This window comes from Somniosus microcephalus, chromosome 33 (assembly GCF_052327205.1).
Source record: "Somniosus microcephalus isolate GS21.2 chromosome 33, FLI_Smic_1.0, whole genome shotgun sequence".
NCBI classification, from domain to species: domain Eukaryota; kingdom Metazoa; phylum Chordata; class Chondrichthyes; order Squaliformes; family Somniosidae; genus Somniosus; species Somniosus microcephalus.
The window spans coordinates 12,176,999-12,196,236 of record NC_141019.1 but is presented as its reverse complement, the minus strand read 5'-3'; the positions used below and the strand labels follow the sequence as shown (position 1 = coordinate 12,196,236).

Sequence of the window (19,238 nt, the reverse complement as noted above, 5' to 3'; positions counted from 1 at the left end):
TTACTTGCTGTACCTGCATGATAACTTTTTGTGATTCATGTACAAGGACCCCAGATCCCTCTGTACCACAGCATTTTGTAGTCAATCGCCATTTAAATAATAATTTGTTTTTCTATTATTCCTACCAAAGTTGATAACCACACATTTTCCCACATTATACTCCATCTGCCAAATTTTTGCCCACTCACTTAACCGATCTATATCCCTCTGCAGATTTGGTGTCCTCCTCACAACTTGCTTTCCCACCTACCTTTGTATCATCAGCAAATTTGGCTGCAGTACACTCGGTCCCTTCATCCAAGTCATTAATATAGATTATAAATAGTTGAGGCCCCAGCAGCTCACTAGTTACAGTTTGTCAACCTAACTCTCTGTTTTCTGTTAGTTAGCCAATCCTCTATCCATGCTAAAATATTATCCCCAACCCCATGAGCATCTTGTGCAGTAACCTTTTACATGGCACCTTATCAAATGCCTTTTGGAAATCCAAATACACTACATCTACTGGTTCCCCTTGATCCACCCTGCTCGTTACATCCTCAAAGAACGCTAATAAATTTGTCAAACACAATTTCCCTTTCATAAAACCATGATGACTCTGTTTGATTGTATTATGATTTTCTAAATGTCCTGTTATTACTTCCTTAATAAAGGATTCCAGCATTTTCCCAATGACAGATGTTAGGCTAACTGGCCTATAGTTTCCTGCTTTCTGTCTCCCCTCCTTTCTTGAATAGGGGTGGTTTTCCAATCCGCTGGGACCTTTCCAGAGTCTGGGGAATTTTGGAAGATTACAACCAATGCATCCACTATCTCTTTGGCCACTTCTTTTAAGACCCTAAGATGCAGGCCATCAGGTCCAGGATACTTGTCAGCCTTTAGTCCCAATAGTTTGCCGAGTACTTTTTCTCTCGTGATAGTGATTGTTTTAAGTTCCCTCCTCCCTTTTGCCCCTTGATTATCTACTATTATTGGGATGCTTTTAATGTCTTCTACCATGAAGACAGATACTAAATATTTGTTCAAAGTCTCTACCATTTCCTTTTTTCCCGTTATTAATTCTCCAGTCTCATCCTCTGGGGGACCAATGTTTACTTTAGCTACTCTCTTCCTTTTTACAGTGCTGTGCTCAGTTTGCTCATCCTCCCTGCAGTCCCTGCTCTCGTCCACACAGGCTGCAACAACCTTATACCTGTTGGACAATGCAAGGGCTGAGGCTCCTCCAATGCTACCTTCTGGATCTCCATACTTGCCTCACCCGTAGTCATACCCTCCTGTCCCTGACCACGGCGCAAATTTGAAGTATTTAACAAAGTGTCCAGGTAATCCTCCCCCTCCCTGATGCATCACAGTGTTCGAAGCTTGGACTCCAACTCATCAACTCTGAGCCGAAGTTCCTCGAGCTGCCAACACTTACTGCAGATGTGGTTGCTGTGGATCACACTGGGGTTCACCAGCTCCCACATGCTACAGCTGCAACACATCACCTACCCTCCTGCTCCCAGTGAGCCGCTTCTACCCTGATCCCGCTCTCGCCGCTGGTCTCGGGCCTCGGGCCCTCCCGCTCCTCCCCTGGTCCCGCTCACGCCGCTGGTCTCGGGCCCTCCCGCTCCTCCCCTGGTCCCGCTCTCGCCGCTGGTCTCAGGCCTTGGGCCTTCCCGCTCCTCCCCTGGTCCCGCTCACGCCGCTGGTCTCAGGCCTCGGGCCCTCCCGCTCCTCCCCTGGTCCCGCTCTCACCGCTGGTCTCGGGCCTCGGGCCCTCCCGCTCCTCCCCTGGTCCCACTCTCGCCGCTGGTCTCAGGCCTTGGGCCCTCCCGCTCCCAGTCAGCCGCACCTCCCCTGATCCCGCTCTCGCCGCTGGTCTCAGGCTTTCCCGCTCCTCCCCTGGTTCCGCTCTCGCCGCTGGTCTCGGGCCTTCCTGCTCCTCCCCTGGTCCCGCTCTCGCCGCTGGTCTCGGGCCTCGGGCTCTCCCGCTCCTCCCCTGGTCCCGCTCTCGCCGCTGGTCTCGGGCCTCGGGCCCTCCCGCTCCTCCCCTGGTCCCGCTCACGCCGCTGGTCTCGGGCCTCGGGCCCTCCCGCTCCTCCCCTGGTCCCGCTCTCGACGCTGGTCTCGGGCCTTGGGCCCTCCCGCTCCTCCCCTGGTCCCGCTCTCGACGCTGGTCTCGGGCCTCGGGCCCTCCCGCTCCTCCCCTGGTCCCGCTCTCGACGCTGGTCTCGGGCCTCGGGCCCTCCCGCTCCTCCCCTGGTCCCGCTCTTGATGCTGGTCTCGGGTCTCGGGCCCTCCCGCTCCTCCACTGGTCCCGCTCTCACCGCTGGTCTCGGGCCCTCCCGCTCCTCCCCTGGTCCCGCTCTCACCGCTGGTCTCGGGCCCTCCCGCTCCTCCCCTGGTCCCGCTCTCGCCGCTGGTCTCAGGCCTCGGGCCTTCCCGCTCCTCCCCTGGTCCCGCTCTCGCCGCTGGTATCGGGCCCTCCCGCTCCTCCCCTGGTCCCGCTCTCACCGCTGGTCTCGGGCCTCGGGCCGTCCCGCTCCTCCCCTGGTCCCGCTCACGCCGCTGGTCTCAGGCCCTCCCGCTCCTCCCCTGGTCCCGCTCTCGCCGCTGGTCTCAGGCCTCGGGCCTTCCCGCTCCTCCCCTGGTCCCGCTCTCGCCGCTGGTCTCAGGCCTCGGGCCTTCCCGCTCCTCCCCTGGTCCCGCTCACGCCGCTGGTCTCAGGCCTCGGGCCCTCCCGCTCCTCCCCTGGTCCCGCTCTCACCGCTGGTCTCGGGCCTCGGGCCCTCCCGCTCCTCCCCTGGTCCCGCTCTCACCGCTGGTCCCGGGCCTCGGGCCCTCCCGCTCCTCCCCTGGTCCCGCTCTCACCGCTGATCTCGGGTCTCGGGCCCTCCCGCTCCTCCCCTGGTCCCGCTCTCACCGCTGGCCTCGGGTCTCGGGCCCTCCCGCTCCTCCCCTGGTCCCGCTCTCGCCGCTAGTCTCGGGTCTCGGGCCCTCCCGCTCCTCCCCTGGTCCCGCTCTCGCCGCTAGTCTCGGGCCTCGGGCCCTCCCGCTCCTCCCCTGGTCCCGCTCACGCCGCTGGTCTCGGGCCTCGGGCCCTCCCGCTCCTCCCCTGGTCCCGCTCTCACCGCTGGTCTCGGGTCTCGGGCCCTCCCGCTCCTCCCCTGGTCCCGCTCTCGCCGCTAGTCTCGGGCCTCGGGCCCTCCCGCTCCTCCCCTGGTCCCGCTCACGCCGCTGGTCTCGGGCCTCGGGCCCTCCCGCTCCTCCCCTGGTCCCGCTCTCACTGCTGGTCTCGGGTCTCGGGCCCTCCCGCTCCTCCCCTGGTCCTGCTCTCGCCGCTAGTCTCGGGCCTCGGGCCCTCCCGCTCCTCCCCTGGTCCCGCTCACGCCGCTGGTCTCGGGCCTCGGGCCCTCCCGCTCCTCCCCTGGTCCCGCTCTCACCGCTGGTCTCAGGCCTCGGGCCCTCCCGCTCCTCCCCTGGTCCCGCTCTCACCGCTGGTCTCGGGCCCTCCCGCTCCTCCCCTGGTCTCGGGTCTCGGGCCCTCCCACTCCTTCCCTGGTCCCGCTCTTGCCGCTGGTCTCGGGCCCTCCCGCTCCTCCCCTGGTCCCGCTCTCGCCGCTGGTCTCGGGCCTCGGGCCCTCCCGCTCCTCCCCTGGTCTCGGGCCTCGGGCCCTCCCACTCCTTCCCTGGTCCCGCTCTTGCCGCTGGTCTCGGGCCCTCCCGCTCCTCCCCTGGTCCCACTCTCACCGCTGGTCTCGGGCCTTCCCGCTCCTCCCCTGGTCCCGCTCTCGCCGCTGGTCTCGGGCCTCGGGCCCTCCCGCTCCTCCCCTGGTCCCGCTCTTGCCGCTGGTCTCGGGCCTTCCCGCTCCTCCACTGGTCCCACTCTCACCGCTGGTCTCGGGCCTTCGCGCTCCTCCCCTGGTCCCGCTCTCGCCGCTGGTCTCGGGTCTCGGGCCTCGGGCCCTCCCGCTCCTCCCCTGGTCCCGCTCTTGTCGCTGGTCTCGGGCCTCAGGCCCTCCCGCTCCTCCACTGGTCCCGCTCTCGCCGCTGGTCTCGGGCCTCGGGCCCTCCCGCTCCTCCCCTGGTCCCGCTCTCGCCGCTGGTCTCGGGCCTCGGGCCCTCCCGCTCCTCCCCTGGTCTCGGGCCTCGGGCCCTCCCACTCCTTCCCTGGTCCCGCTCTTGCCGCTGGTCTCGGGCCCTCCCGCTCCTCCCCTGGTCCCACTCTCACCGCTGGTCTCGGGCCTTCCCGCTCCTCCCCTGGTCCCGCTCTCGCCGCTGGTCTCGGGCCTCGGGCCCTCCCGCTCCTCCCCTGGTCCCGCTCTTGCCGCTGGTCTCGGGCCTTCCCGCTCCTCCACTGGTCCCACTCTCACCGCTGGTCTCGGGCCTTCGCGCTCCTCCCCTGGTCCCGCTCTCGCCGCTGGTCTCGGGTCTCGGGCCTCGGGCCCTCCCGCTCCTCCCCTGGTCCCGCTCTTGTCGCTGGTCTCGGGCCTCAGGCCCTCCCGCTCCTCCACTGGTCCCGCTCTCGCCGCTGGTCTCGGGCCTCGGGCCCTCCCGCTCCTCCCCTGGTCCCGCTCTTGTCGCTGGTCTCGGGCCTCAGGCCCTCCCGCTCCTCCCCTGGTCTCGGGCCTCGGGCCCTCCCACTCCTTCCCTGGTCCCGCTCTTGCCGCTGGTCTCGGGCCCTCCCGCTCCTCCCCTGGTCCCGCTCTTGTCGCTGGTCTCGGGCCTCAGGCCCTCCCGCTCCTCCACTGGTCCCGCTCTCGCCGCTGGTCTCGGGCCTCGGGCCCTCCCGCTCCTCCCCTGGTCCCGCTCTTGTCGCTGGTCTCGGGCCTCAGGCCCTCCCGCTCCTCCACTGGTCCCGCTCTCGCCGCTGGTCTCAGGCCCTCCCGTTCCCAGTCAGCCGCTCCTCCCCTGGTCTCAGGCCCTCCCACTCCTCCCCTGGTCCCACTCTCGCTGCTGGTCTCAGGCCTCGGGCCTTCCCGCTCCTCCCCTGGTCCCGCTCTCACCGCTGCTCTCTGGCCTCGACGTGACTGCACTGGTAGTACCAATATGATAATCAGCCGAGAGTGTCCACTGGAGTCAGGGCGAGGGAGAGGTTACAGCAACGTCAATCCGGCAGGAATCCCACGGCATTGGGAAATCCAGCCCTTAGGAGTGGTGGAAGGGACCATCAGGAGGCACAAAGATGGGAAAGAGAATATCAGAGACACAAGGGGCCGATTTTTGTCTTAGGGTCCAAATCATTTCTAAACTGGTGATAATCCTGCCTGAAAAGTCAAGTGCTAATCGTCAATACTCTGGTGAAAGCTCGTTTGCATAATTATTCACAACTCTGGGTACAGACTTAGACAGGTCTGGGGAGGATGCCAGTAATAGGAGAGAAAAATCAAGTTTAAAGGGTTGGGACAACAAAAGGGGAGTGTCACAATAGGGGGACAAAATTCACAAAGCTTTTGGAAAACTATCTCACCCTATTAACAGCCTTTGCCGTGCTTGATGGGTCAGAGGATTAAAAAGTGCCAGAACCATCGGCATAATGGGTAGTCAGGCAATGGCTTATTTTAGTGACACTATCTGGGGCATAGGTTCCATTGGGAAGAGCAGCCTCCACCAGCAAAATGTCTCTGTACAGATGGAGGAGGGGGTGCAGGGACTGGGGAGGGCACGGGGCACCTTTCCTGCAGCCTGACATTCCTCCATAGGTCCTTCCATTCTTCCAAACACATCAGCTTCCCGTTGGGAAACCCATTGGTGCCAGGACTGGTGTTGGGGGCAAAAATAACTAAGGGCTGAATGTATGTTGAAATTCCACCTGATTTGGACAAATCTTGGGTGGGGTGGGAAAGTAGTGGAGGAGAGGACTGTTGGAGACATGGAGATAGGAGGAGGAATATTTAAGATAAGGAGCATGGGAGGGATGATGGAGAGTGAGAGATGAAAATTATAGAATAGTACAGCAGAGAAGGAGGCCATTCGGCCCATCGAGTCTGCGCCGGCTCTTTCGAAGAGCAATCCAGTTAATCCTATTTTTTCCCCATATCCCTGCAATCTTTTCAAGTATTTATCCAACTCCCTTTTGAAGGCTACGATTGAATCTGCCTCCACCGCCCTATCAGGCAGCACATTCCAAATCCTAACCACTCGCTGCGTAAAAAAAGTTTTTCCTCATGTTGCCTCTGGTTCTTCTGCCAATCACCTTAAATCTGTGCCCTCTGGTTCTCGACCCTTCCGCCAATGGGAACAGTTTCTCTCTATCTACTTCTGTTCAGACCCCTCATGATTTTGAACACCTCTATCAAATCTCCTCTCAACCTTCTCTGCTCCAAGGAGAACAACCCCAGCTTCTCCAGTCTATCCACGTAACTGAAGTCCTTCATCCCTGGAACCATTCTTGTAAATCTCTTCTGCACCCTCTCCAAAGCGTTCCTGTCCTTCTTAAAGTGTGGTGCCTAGAATGGGACACAATACTCAGCTGGGGCCGAACTAGTGTCTTATATAGGTTTAGCATAATTTCCTAGCTTTTGTACTCTATGGGCTCGATTTTCCAAGCCCCGAGGAGGCGGGACAGCCGCTAAATTTGGAGAAAGTGGGGGCGGATGGCAAACCCGCCCCCATCCCGCCTCCGTGCACTTTTGCCAGGAGGCGGGAAGATGTGCAGCTTCGGGTCCCATCTCCTGGAGGTGGGAAAGGCGTTTAATCCTTTTAACTGCCTGTTAACAGGTAGTTAACAGGCAGAAAAAAGGATTTGTACCATTTTACCTTCACAGGTGAAGGCTTCCCGACCTCGGAGAACCCCGCCGGGTTGGAGGAGGTCTGTGGTGGTCGGAGGCACCTGGAAGTAAGATGTAGAGGTGAGTGATGGGTGCAAGTGTGGAGTGCTAAGTATGCAAGGTGAGTGATAAGTTTTAAAAAGTGTTCACTTACCTTGTTTTCTTTCTACAGCCTTCAGCCGCGGTGGATCGGGAGAGCCGATATCCTCCTTGTCAATTTCACAGACTGGCTGTTGAAACCTCCGTACCAACAGCCATGTGAAATTTACAAATTTGAAAGGTTTGATGAGTCCTGAACACAAGGACTCATCAAACTAAAGAGAATGGCAGTGTTTGACAGCTTCACAGAGCTGCAGCGCGCCGGAGGCGGTACCCCCAACACAGGGTATACAGGCAGAGGATGAGCTTCCTCAACATGACAGAGCAGCAGTACTTCAGGAGGCTCGGGCTATCGCGCCAGGTCGTCACAGACATTTGCAGCTTGCTGGAGCAAGACCTGCTGCCCAGAAGACCTGGTGGACACTCCTTGCCAGTGGCTGTCAAAGTCACCACCGCCCTCAACTTCTTCGCCTCAGGGATCTACAGCGGACATTTACAGGATCTCGCAGTCGGCCACCCACAGATGCATCACCCAGGTGACCGATGCCATGTTTCACAAGTCAGCTTATTATATCAACTTTGCCACTGATGAGGCCAGTGTTACCAAGCAGGCACTCGGCTTTGCGGCTCTGGCTGACTTCCCACAGGTGCAGGGTGTTATCGACTGCACACATGTGACCATCAGGGCAGCCCCACATCACCCAGGAATCTTTGTGAACTGCAAAGGCTTCCTCAATGTGCAGCTCATCTGTAACCATAAAAAGATGATTATGCATGTGTGCGCCAGATTCCCTGGCAGCTGTCATGACTCTTTCGTGCTGCACCAATCCACCCTCCCTCAGCTCTTCGCACCTCCAAACAGACTTGCCGGCTGGCTGCTTGGAGGCAAGGGCTATCCACTGAAGACGTAGCTCATGACACCCATGAGGAGGCCAAGTGCCGAGGCCAAGAAGCATTATAATGAGAGCCACAGCTCCACGAGATGTGTCATAGAACAAGCAATAGGCATGCTGAAGATGCACCTCAGATGCCTTGACAGATCTGGAGGAGCCCTTCAGTATGCATCAGCCAGGGTCTCCAGAATCATCGTCGTCTGCTGCGCGCGTCACAACATAGCATGGCGCACAGCACACAGCCTCTTCAGAGGAGGAGGAGGAACCTGAGATGCAGTTGGCACCAGCACATTGCTGCCCAGGAGGGTCTCATCATGGCTAGATTTACTTAACTTGTTCAAACACAGCCACATGCTCTACTAAGTTCCCCACCCAAACACCATAAAGCATCCCTACAATGACCACACCATTCCTCTCACCCAAAGCTCCAGGTTAAATAATGTGTCACCATTCACTCCAAGTGACAAAGCCACTTCCAAGGTTTGAGGCAAAAATGGAGAATACCCGAAAGTGGTGCAAAGAAAAACATTTATGTGTGTCATCAAAACAACGGAAACTTGGCATTAACATTTTTTGATACACCCACGTGCATCTAGGATTGTGTCATTTTTCTTTTGCGAGTGCTTCTACGAGGTGCACCCCTGTGGCTTCAGCAGAGGTAGAGGCAGGCTGCACATTTCCCTGCTGCGACTGCATAGACACTTTTGGCGGATGTCCTCTGGGTTTTGGAGTCTCTGATGGCCCCGCCAAAGTCTGCTCCTCCTGCGATTGTGCAGGGGCAGATCTGGCCATCGAGATCCAAGGAAGCATGTGGGGCTCTGACTGAGGGATAGGCAATGGGGGAGAAGTGGGAGCACTTTAAGAAGAGCCCACACTTCCATGTCACCTCTCACCATCATCCCTCTCATGGGCTACCCACACTTCCCTGCTAGCAAGGAGCCAGAGAGCAGCTTGCTGCACAGCAGTGGGGCGATGAAGGCCCAAGTCAACGTTTATATCCCTCCTTGAGATGAGGTCAATGATCGCCTGCCATCTGTTGTCCATAGCTAGCATGTGCTCATATGACTGGTGCATTTGCTGCTCCATGCAGGTGGCCGTCCTTTCCATGGAACAGCACATCGTCGCCATCGCCTGCGACATGGTGGTGCTCATGTTGGAGATAGACTCCTCCATTCTCTGAACATTTGCAGACATCGCGGCTGCAAAACATGCCAGAATCTCCTGCAATTGTTGCTGCCCCTCCAAGATCACCCTCCTTCTCAATGGCCCCTGCAGAGGCTGAGCATCTGCATGCAGCTGAGCGAAGTGGGAGCATCCTGTGCCCTCTGGCGAGGAGTCTCCACTGTTGTCCCGGTCAACACCACCTGCTCTTGCTCACTTGTGAATTGTGAGACACCAGGTGACAACTCTATGGTGCAAAGAACCCACCGAGCTGTGAGTATCTGTGCTGGTGCTGGGTGCGCCTGGGTCTGCTGACGCTGCACCCTCAGAGGCTGGAGGCTCCACTGAGGAGTTGTCTTTCTCCTCCGGCTGGACAGTGGAGGAAGGGAGGGAGCTGATGGACCTGTGGGAGACTAAAGAGATGAATTAGAAGTGTTATAATAAGAATGGGTAACGTTACCATTATGCACATGGTGACATTTCACTGACTGTTGTATGCCGTGTGGTTTTATGAGATATGATTCTGTCACCAGGTTGCTGGGATGTCCCTCTCTTTCCGTCTCTCACCGCCAGCGTCTCTCGAGTTCCTGAAATTTCCAGAGCCGCCTCCTCTGCTGCGAGATGTGTAATTACTGGAGGGCCACCTCCAGTTCTCCCCCTCTCCCTGTTGTGAGATGTGTAATTACTGGCGGGCCACCTCCGGTTCACCCCCTCTCCCTGTTGTGAGATGCGTAATTACTGGAGGGCCACCTCCGGTTCTCCCCCTCTCCCTGTTGTTGTGAGATGTGTAATTACTGGAGGGCCACCTCCAGTTCACCCCCTCTCCCTGTTGTTGTGAGATGTGTAATTACTGGAGGGCCACCTCCGGTTCTCCCCCTCTCCCTGTTGTTGTGGGATGTGTAATTACTGGAGGGCCACCTCCGGTTCACCCCCTCTCCCTGTTGTTGTGGGATGTGTAATTACTGGAGGGCCACCTCCGGTTCTCCCCCTCTCCCTGTTGTTGAGATGTGTAATTACTGGAGGGCCACCTCCGGTTCTTCCCCCCTCCCTGTTGTGAGATGTGTAATTACTGGAGGGCCACCTCCGGTTCTCTCCCTCTCCCTGTTGTTGTGGGATGTGTAATTACTGGAGGGCCACCTCCGGTTCTCCCCCTCTTCCTGTTGTGAGATGTGTAATTACTGGAGAGCGACCTCCAGTTCTCTCCCTCTCCCTGTTGTGGGATGTGTAATTACTGGAGGGTCACTTCCGGTTCTCTCCCTCTCCCTGTTGTTGTGAGATGTGTAATTACTGGAGGGCCACCTCCGGTTCTCCCCCTCTCGCTGTTGTGGGATGTGCAATTACTGGAGGGTCACCTCCGGTTCTCCCCCTCTCCCTGTTGTGGGATGTGTAATTACTGGAGGGCCACCTCCGGTTCTCCCCCTCTCCCTGTTGTTGTGAGATGTGTAATTACTGGAGGGCCACCTCCGGTTCTCCCCCTCTCCCTGTTGTGGGATGTGTAATTACTGGAGGGCCACCTCCGGTTCTCCCCCTCTCCCTGTTGTGAGATGTGTAATTACTGGAGGGCCACCTCCGGTTCTCCCCCTCTCCCTGTTGTGGGATGTGTAATTACTGGAGGGCCACCTCCGGTTCTCCCCCTCTCCCTGTTGTGGGATGTGTAATTACTGGAGGGCCACCTCCGGTTCTCCCCCTCTCCCTGTTGTGGGATGTGTAATTACTGGAGGGCCACCTCCGGTTCTCCCCCTCTCCCTGTTGTGAGATGTGTAATTACTGGAGGGCCACCTCCGGTTCTCCCCCTCTCCCTGTTGTTGTGGGATGTGTAATTACTGGAGAGCCACCTCCGGTTCTCTCCCTCTCCCTGTTGAGAGATGTGTAATTACTGGAGGGCCACCTCCGGTTCTCCCCCTCTCCCTGTTGTGGGATGTGTAATTACTGGAGGGCCACCTCCGGTTCTCCCCCTCTCCCTGTTGTGAGATGTGTAATTACTGGAGGGCCACCTCCGGTTCTCCCCCTCTCCCTGTTGTTGTGGGATGTGTAATTACTGGAGGGCCACCTCCGGTTCTCTCCCTCTCCCTGTTGAGAGATGTGTAATTACTGGAGGGCCACCTCCGGTTCTCCCCCTCTCCCTGTTGTTGTGAGATGTGTAATTACTGGAGGGCCACCTCCGGTTCTCCCCCTCTCCCTGTTGTTGTGAGATGTGTAATTACTGGAGGGCCACCTCCGGTTCTCCCCCTCTCCCTGTTGTGGGATGTGTAATTACTGGAGGGCCACCTCCGGTTCTCCCCCTCTCCCTGTTGTGGGATGTGTAATTACTGGAGGGCCACCTCCGGTTCTCCCCCTCTCCCTGTTGTTGTGGGATGTGTAATTACTGGAGGGCCACCTCCGGTTCTCTCCCTCTCCCTGTTGAGAGATGTGTAATTACTGGAGGGCCACCTCCGGTTCTCCCCCTCTCCCTGTTGTTGTGGGATGTGTAATTACTGGAGGGCCACCTCCGGTTCTCTCCCTCTCCCTGTTGTTGTGGGATGTGTAATTACTGGAGGGCCACCTCCGGTTCTCCCCCTCTCCCTGTTGTTGTGGGATGTGTAATTACTGGAGGGCCACCTCCGGTTCACCCCCTCTCCCTGTTGTTGTGGGATGTGTAATTACTGGAGGGCCACCTCCGGTTCACCCCCTCTCCCTGTTGTTGTGGGATGTGTAATTACTGGAGGGCCACCTCCGGTTCTCCCCCTCTCCCTGTTGTGGGATGTGTAATTACTGGAGGGCCACCTCCGGTTCTCCCCCTCTCCCTGTTGTTGTGGGATGTGTAATTACTGGAGGGCCACCTCCGGTTCACCCCCTCTCCCTGTTGTTGTGGGATGTGTAATTACTGGAGGGCCACCTCCGGTTCTCTCCCTCTCCCTGTTGTGGGATGTGTAATTACTGGAGGGCCACCTCCGGTTCTCTCCCTCTCCCTGTTGTTGTGGGATGTGTAATTACTGGAGGGCCACCTCCGGTTCACCCCCTCTCCCTGTTGTTGTGAGATGTGTAATTACTGGAGGGCCACCTCCGGTTCACCCCCTCTCCCTGTTGTTGTGGGATGTGTAATTACTGGAGGGCCACCTCCGGTTCACCCCCTCTCCCTGTTGTTGTGGGATGTGTAATTACTGGAGGGCCACCTCCGGTTCACCCCCTCTCCCTGTTGTTGTGGGATGTGTAATTACTGGAGGGCCACCTCCGGTTCTCCCCCTCTCCCTGTTGTTGTGAGATGTGTAATTACTGGAGGGCCAGCTCCGGTTCTCCCCCTCTCCCTGTTGTTGTGAGATGTGTAATTACTGGAGGGCCACCTCCGGTTCTCCCCCTCTCCCTGTTGTGAGATGTGTAATTACTGGAGGGCCAGCTCCGGTTCTCCCCCTCTCCCTGTTGCTGCGAGATGTGTAATTACTGGAGGGCCACCTCCGGTTCTCGCCCTCTCCCTGTTGTTGTGGGATGTCTTCTGCAAGCAGGGAAAGAAGAGAAGTTTGAGTGAGAGTGATGAAATGAGTGTAAGGAATGGATGAGGGTGATTATGAGGGAGTGGGGTGCCATTGCCAAATAGTCTCCTTCTGTGGTGTTACTTGCTATGATTGCATTAGGATGAGGGTGAGTGTGAGGGGTGGTTAGTCAGAGGGGGATGTGAGGGGGTACATAAAGAGAGAGGGATGGGAGGACATGCAAGGTATGTTGGTGTGAGTAATGATGTGCAAGTGTAGGCTTGGAAAGGCAGCGTGATGGGGTTGTCTTGACAGGCACTTCAGGATGAGGGTGAGTGTGGCATTGCACTCGCCTTTCTTGACCTCATGAGATCATTGAATCGTTTATGGTACTGGATCCAGGTCCTTCTCACCACATCCCTGCAGCTATCCAGCCAGATTCTTGTGGAGGTCTCCTTTGCCTATCAGCAGGGAAGAGGACTTCCCTGCGTGCTCCGACAGCCTCCACAAGAGTATGCAGCGATGAATCAGAACCGTGGTCCAGCCCTCTGCCTTTGGCTATCCACTCTTCCAACGTTATCGCAGTAATGTGGCCTTTCTTTGACACCTTCCACCCTCCTCTGGCAGCCTTCAAGTGAGTTCAGTGCAAAGCCGCTTTAAATATCGGCACTGGAAACGAGTCACTGATGACGTCATCAGACCCACACCATTTAATGGGGCCGGGAAACACGCGTGGGGTCATTAAGTGAAAGTCGCTCTGAGCAGTGGGTTGCTCAGAACATCGCATTCCCGACCTGCTACACCGCCCGCACACACCCGACCCAACACAAAGGTAAAAATTCCGGCCCGTAACAGAGGGAGGTTATTGAAGATACAAAAGTGAACATGAGCCTTGATCTCAGAGGCACATAGCAAGCAGACAGAAGATCATGGTGGCATAAGCAGGAGGAGGGAACTGCTTCCATCATTTGCAAAATGGGAAGGATTGCAGCTACTCCTTTGGATAATTTGTGATTTATCCGAGTAAGGAGTGGCCGTGGCAAGGGCTTATGAGAAAGACGATTAAATATTTAAACCTCAATGTTGCCTTCCCTTCCTTCTCAGTTCCTCTTTTCTGTGTGTGTGTGTGAGGGAGCTGCAGAGGGTGTATTTGATTGGGTGCAAGACTGTGGAAAGAGAAGGGCTGCAGATGTGGATGAGGACACTTGAGCCCAGCCCAACGCCAGCGTGAGTCCACGATATCGACAGCAGGGTGCACCCGAGCAGTCAGACACCACATTAGCTGCTGTACATGTTTCGTCAGGAAACTGCTGTGAGGTACTTGCATGTAACGAGGGTGGATGTGTAAGCAAGAACAATGGGGAGCAGTGAGTCAGAGCAGGAAGCACTGCCAGCTAAGCAGCACTAGCTTGACAGGCTCGGGAGCACCGCACTCTGAATTAGCCCATTTCAGAAGTTCACAAAATGGTCTGTGCTTTCAGAGCTTTCTTCACTGGGGTGCTGTAGGTACGTACCTGCTGTGACTATTAGACACCAGGCAACGAAAGCTGAATCCCCTCTTGTCTCTGATGTCCTGTTAATATACCCACATCCTATCCTATATATATATATATATATATATAAAAAACGGATATATATAAAAAACAGTATGTCTCTCTGTCTATCTTTCTGTCCGGCTATACAATCAAAAGTTATAGAGCGTACCTACACATATGTTATATCAAAAGAAAGCTCATCATTAGGGGACTCTTGTAGGCGTATTTACTTTTTGGTCGGACAAAAATTGTTCCGACGGTATCCAAAAAATGTTCAAAATTCCGCTCATTATCCGCTCATTAGCATCGAGTGACATGAAGGTTGACCAATCGTACAGTCGAGCGACCCGACGGTCGACCAATTGCTGCGTCACGGGGCGGGTTCATTGCGTGTGCGGGCGGGCCATCCTACAGTCGAGTGACAGGACGATTGACCAATCCTACAGTTCAGTGACCTGACGGTTGACCAATTGGTGCGTGTGTGGGTGGGCCTTATCATTCTGAACCGAGGTGAGTGGCCGCCATCTTGATTCCAAACTCTTCATTTCTTTTTCCCACTTTCTGCGTGTTTCTTTTCAAATCTACATTTCCAGCAAAAAAAAAAGTTGCTTTTGAAACACAAATTGTTTTTTTAAAAAGTTAATTAATTTGTAAATCTTTTCTCTAACATCTAGAATTTTCCTACCTTTCACCGTTTTTCCAGGCCTGTAAGCCTGGGCCTCTGTTGCCCAGCCACGCCCGAGCTAGGCACCTCCCGTCGCACTCAACAAGCGGCTCGCGATCGCCGCCATCTTTGTGAAGGCTGGAGGGGGCGGGCCTGAGCCGAGCGTCGCCACCATCTTAGTAAAGGCGGGTGGGGCAGGAGTCAGCGTGCGCGACTTGAGTCCGGCCCGGCCTCACGCGGTAGGTTGCGCGGCGGCGTCTCTCTGCTCGTGAAGCCGGCTGGGGCGGGGGGCGGGGCTCGGGACATCGGGGGGGGCGGGGCTCGGGAGATCGGGCATCGGGAGGGCGGAGCTCGGGGCTCAGGAGATCGGGATCGGGGCTCGGGAGATCGGGGGCGGGGCTCGGGGAGGCGGGCTGACGGGGAGCTCCCCTCCTTCTCCCCTCCCCCCCCTTCCTCACCCCTCCCCTCCCCCCCTCCCCCTTCTTCCTCACCCCTCCCCTCCCCCCCCCCGTCGCTCTCTCTCTCTCTTTCCCCCCCAGTCGCTCTCTCTCTTCCCCCCCCCGGTCGCTCTCTCTCTCCCCCCCCCCCCCCCGGTCGCTCTCTCTCTTCCCCCCCCCGGTCGCTCTCTCTCTTCACCCCCCCCGGTCGCTCTCTCTCTTCACCCCCCCCGGTCGCTCTCTCTCTTCCCCCCCCCCGGTCGCTCTCTCTCTTCCCCCCCCCAGGTCGCGCTCTCTCTCTTCCCCCCCCCCGGTCGCTCTCTCTCTTCCCCCCCCGGTCGCTCTCTCTCTTCCCCCCCAGTCGCTCTCTCTCTTCCCCCCCAGTCGCTCTCTCTCTTCCCACAACAACATGCCCTCAAAAGACCCTCGGCACCGCCGGGCACTTCAGCTAGTCGTAAGATAAATAAGAAATTTAAGGGCTGGATTTCCACTGCTGCGAGGCGGTGACAGAGGAATGGGCGCAAAGGGTGTGCAAACCAGGGTTGCAGGAACTTTGCGCTGGCCCCAGGTTCGCCAATGAGCCTGTGGTTAGGGTACAGGAGGTTTGTACTGCTATGTGGGACAAACCTCTCTCGTGCATTTAATTTCCAGGATTTGGCAGATGTCTCTGCTACCCCGGTAATTGCATCGTCACATCATTGACGCAATGCCAGCACCGTGCACCTTTCACAACTGTAGTGCAGCACACTCCATCACAACACAGCGCGCTCCCGCAGATCAGAGCACCCTCCCGCACAGCGCGCCGCCCTCCCACAGGGCATGGCGCCCTGCCACGGATTGGCGCGTGCGCCCTCCCGCGGATCGGAGTGCGCCGCCCTCCCGCATCAACAAAAATATAAAAACAAAATAATTTAGAAGAGTCAAACAGAACACATTGTACAACAGTAATCACCACAGCACATCCCCCCACAACCCACCAGACCCCAAGACCTCAACCAAGCCTTCAAGACAAGTAATGAGTTCAGTGTTTGAGATAAAACCAGCATTGAACTTGTATTAAATATTATTTGTTTTTCTTTAAAAGAATCTTTAACAAGTTGCAGACTAATTCTCAATGTATTATTTTTGGCTCACAACCCGAGCGTGTCGAGACAAGCAAAAATAGCAAGAAGGGAAACTCCTGTCATTTGCATCTTCTTCTATATAAAACTTAGCCGATCTCCCATTGCGCTGCAAACAGAATCAAGATCAAGTGTAGTCTTCAGATAAAACGACACCCAGTCCTACCTCGCCACCACTTCTCTCGACCCCTCCACGGTGTCTAAATTGTCAGACCACTTGTCAGACATCCAGTTCTGGATGAGCAGAAATTTCCTCCAATTAAATATTGGGAAGACTGAAGCCATTGTTTTCGGTTCCGCCACAAACTCCGTTCCCTAGCCACCGACTCCACCCCTTTCACTAACATCTGTCTGAGGCTGAACCACACTGTTCGCAGCCTTGGTGTCATATTTGACCCTGAAATGAGCTTCCAACCACATATCCGCGCCATAACTAAGACCGCCTATTTCCACCGCCATAACATCGCCCGTCTCCACCCTTGCCTCAGCTCATCCGCTGCTGAAACCCTCATCCATGCCTTTGTTACCTCTAGACTTGACTATTCCAATACACTCCTGGCTGGCCTCCCACATTCCACCCTCTAAACTTGAGGTGATCCAAAACTCGGCTGCCTGTGTCCTAACTCGCACCAAGTCCCGTTCGCCCATCACCCCTGTGCTCGCTGACCTACATTGGCTCCCGGTTAAGCAGCGCCTCGATTTTAAAATTCTCATCCTTGTTTTCAAATCCCCACCCGAGATATCTACACTCCTCCAATTCTGCCCTCAAGCATCCCCGATTTCAATCGCTCCACTATTGGTGGCCGTGCCTTCAGCTGCCAAGGCCCTCCGCTCTGGAATGCCCTGCCTAAACCTCTCCGCCTCTCTACCTCCCTTTCCTCCTTTGAGATGCTCCTTAAAATCTGCCTCTTTGACCAAGCTTTTGATCATCTGTCCTAATATCTCCTTATGTGGCTCGGTGTCAAATTTTGTTTGATAATCGCTCCTGTGAAGCGCCTTGGGACGTTTTGCTACGTTAAAGGCGCTATATAAACACACGTTGTTGTTGTAAAATAGGGTTTGGAGGGGAGGCAGATAATTGGACCAGGGCGTGCAGATGTAATTCAGTCCCCATTTCAAAGCCATTCATTCTGTCCTTATTTTTAGATTTCCATTATAAATTCCTATGTCTACACGTATAATGAAACTCCTATGTAAACATGTCACACTGTAATTATACCCTTCCACCAGTGAAGGCGCTGGGGTTTCATCAAACCCACAAATGGCTTTTAGCAGTCTAAGGTGCCACAGCCCATTCTTACTGACTTCATGGGCATTGTTTATGTATATTACTACAGTCCGCCTCGGTTCTGGGCACCAAGCCAACAACTAAACCCCTAACACCAAGTATGGTCATGTTATTGACAGGGAACTTCAGTGTTTAAACCCGTTGAATTCCTAAGCCAAGCTTCTGACCAATTTTTCCAAGAATCTTACTGATCCTACAGAGTCAAAAAGTGAACCAGCTTTTTCAGGATAGCCTTTTACGCCAGATGTTGTATGCCATAATTGTCCTTCTATGGGCTGTACCTATTTCCTGTGTAACTCAAGGAGCCTCTCCCAAATTATTAAAGCTGGTTATTCCAGATTTTGATCTAGTTCATTACCTGTGAGAGATTAGTCTCCTCACTGTTTTCCAGTCACACTTCGGAAGAATCCATTCATGAAGGGGTGCAGAAGTTACATCGGTCTGTAAAGGTGAGAGTGAGAGCAAAGGCAGAAAAGGTATTAAAAAAAAAACAAATGGGATTCTGGGTTTTATACACAGGGGCATCGAATATAAAAGCAACAAGCAGCATTTATATAGTACCTTGAACATAGAAAAACATCCCAAGATGCTTCACAGGAATAATCAAAAAATGGACAGCATGCCAAAGATGATGTATGGGGTGATCAAAAGCTTGGTGAAAGAGGTGGCTTTCAGGGAGAGGGAAGTGGTACAGTGGAGGGGTCCAGACACAAGCAGCAGAGTTTTGGATGAGCTGATGTTTATGGAGGGTGGCGGATAGGAGGCTGTCCAGGAGAGTTGGAATAGTTGATTCAGGAGGTGACAAAGGCATGGAATAGGGTTTCAGCAGCAGATGGGCTGAGGTAGAGGTGGAGGCAGGAGATGTTATAGAGGTGGATGTAGGTGGTCCTCTGCATCAGAAAACAGGAACGTGATGCTGAATTTGTTACAAGGCACTGGTTTGGCCACAGTTGGAGTACTCTACGCAGTTCTGGGGCCCGCATTATAATAAGAACATTAGAGCCACGGAAAAGGGACAGTGAAGATTCAGTTGATTAACACCAGGGATGCGAGGGTAGAGTTATGAAGAAAGGCATGAAAAATAAGAGCTTTTTACTGGAACAGAGAAGGTTACAAAACATACGAAAAAAGCATAGGAAAAGACCAGCTGGTCCTTCGAGCCTGTCTTTTTTCCATTACAGTGAAGCTCACGCATATCATCGCTCCCATTCCCCTCCCCCTGCAGTCACACAATCTCTCGTGAGAGACAGAAAAACTCTCGAGGTTAAGGGTGCTATTTTAAGTGTTTTTCAAAGTTCTGAAATGTGTAACAGGCAAAATCAACCGAGCAGCAGCTCAGCTGACTGCCTTTTAATGGCCCAGCAACCAATCATGCGTCAGCAACAATTTCATGGTGTCACAACCCCCAAATCAGTCATGGGATTCTTCAGGATCCAATAGGGCAAACCCCTGCAGTGAATGCACCATTTGAAAAATGAAAAAGGTAGTTTCTATACACATTAAAAATATACATATATTACAAGATAAGAACGAATGAGGAAGGCCATTCGGCCCATCTTCATTCATCCACCCAGAAAGACTCGACATTCTCCCCGATGTGTCATCTGATTGTTTCTTAAATGATTGCAGGGTTTTTTGCCTCCCCTCCTCTGTTCCATGTATTGATCACTCTCTGTGTAAAGAATCTCCTAATATATCCTAAATTCCCCTTGCACTAGTTTTACCCTGTGACCCCTTGTCCTACTCTCAATTTAATTTAAAGTAATATTCTGGAATTACCTTTTCCATTCCTTTAACAGACTATAGCCTGCTCGCTTTCTTTGACAACACTATCAAGCAGTA

The 19,238-nt window shown here is 54.9% G+C and overlaps 1 protein-coding gene across 1 annotated transcript in view; it reads right to left on the bottom strand.

Annotated features, from left to right (window-relative positions):
• Window positions 1-17,841, bottom strand: part of LOC147096965 (calcitonin gene-related peptide type 1 receptor-like) — a 302,051-nt gene extending 284,210 nt beyond the window's left edge. Inside the window, exon 1 of the mRNA XM_085972660.1 lies at window positions 17,755-17,841. The gene's annotated coding sequence lies outside the window, so the exon portion shown is untranslated. The remainder of the gene's footprint in view (window positions 1-17,754) is intronic.
• Between the last annotated feature and the right edge of the window lie 1,397 nt (window positions 17,842-19,238).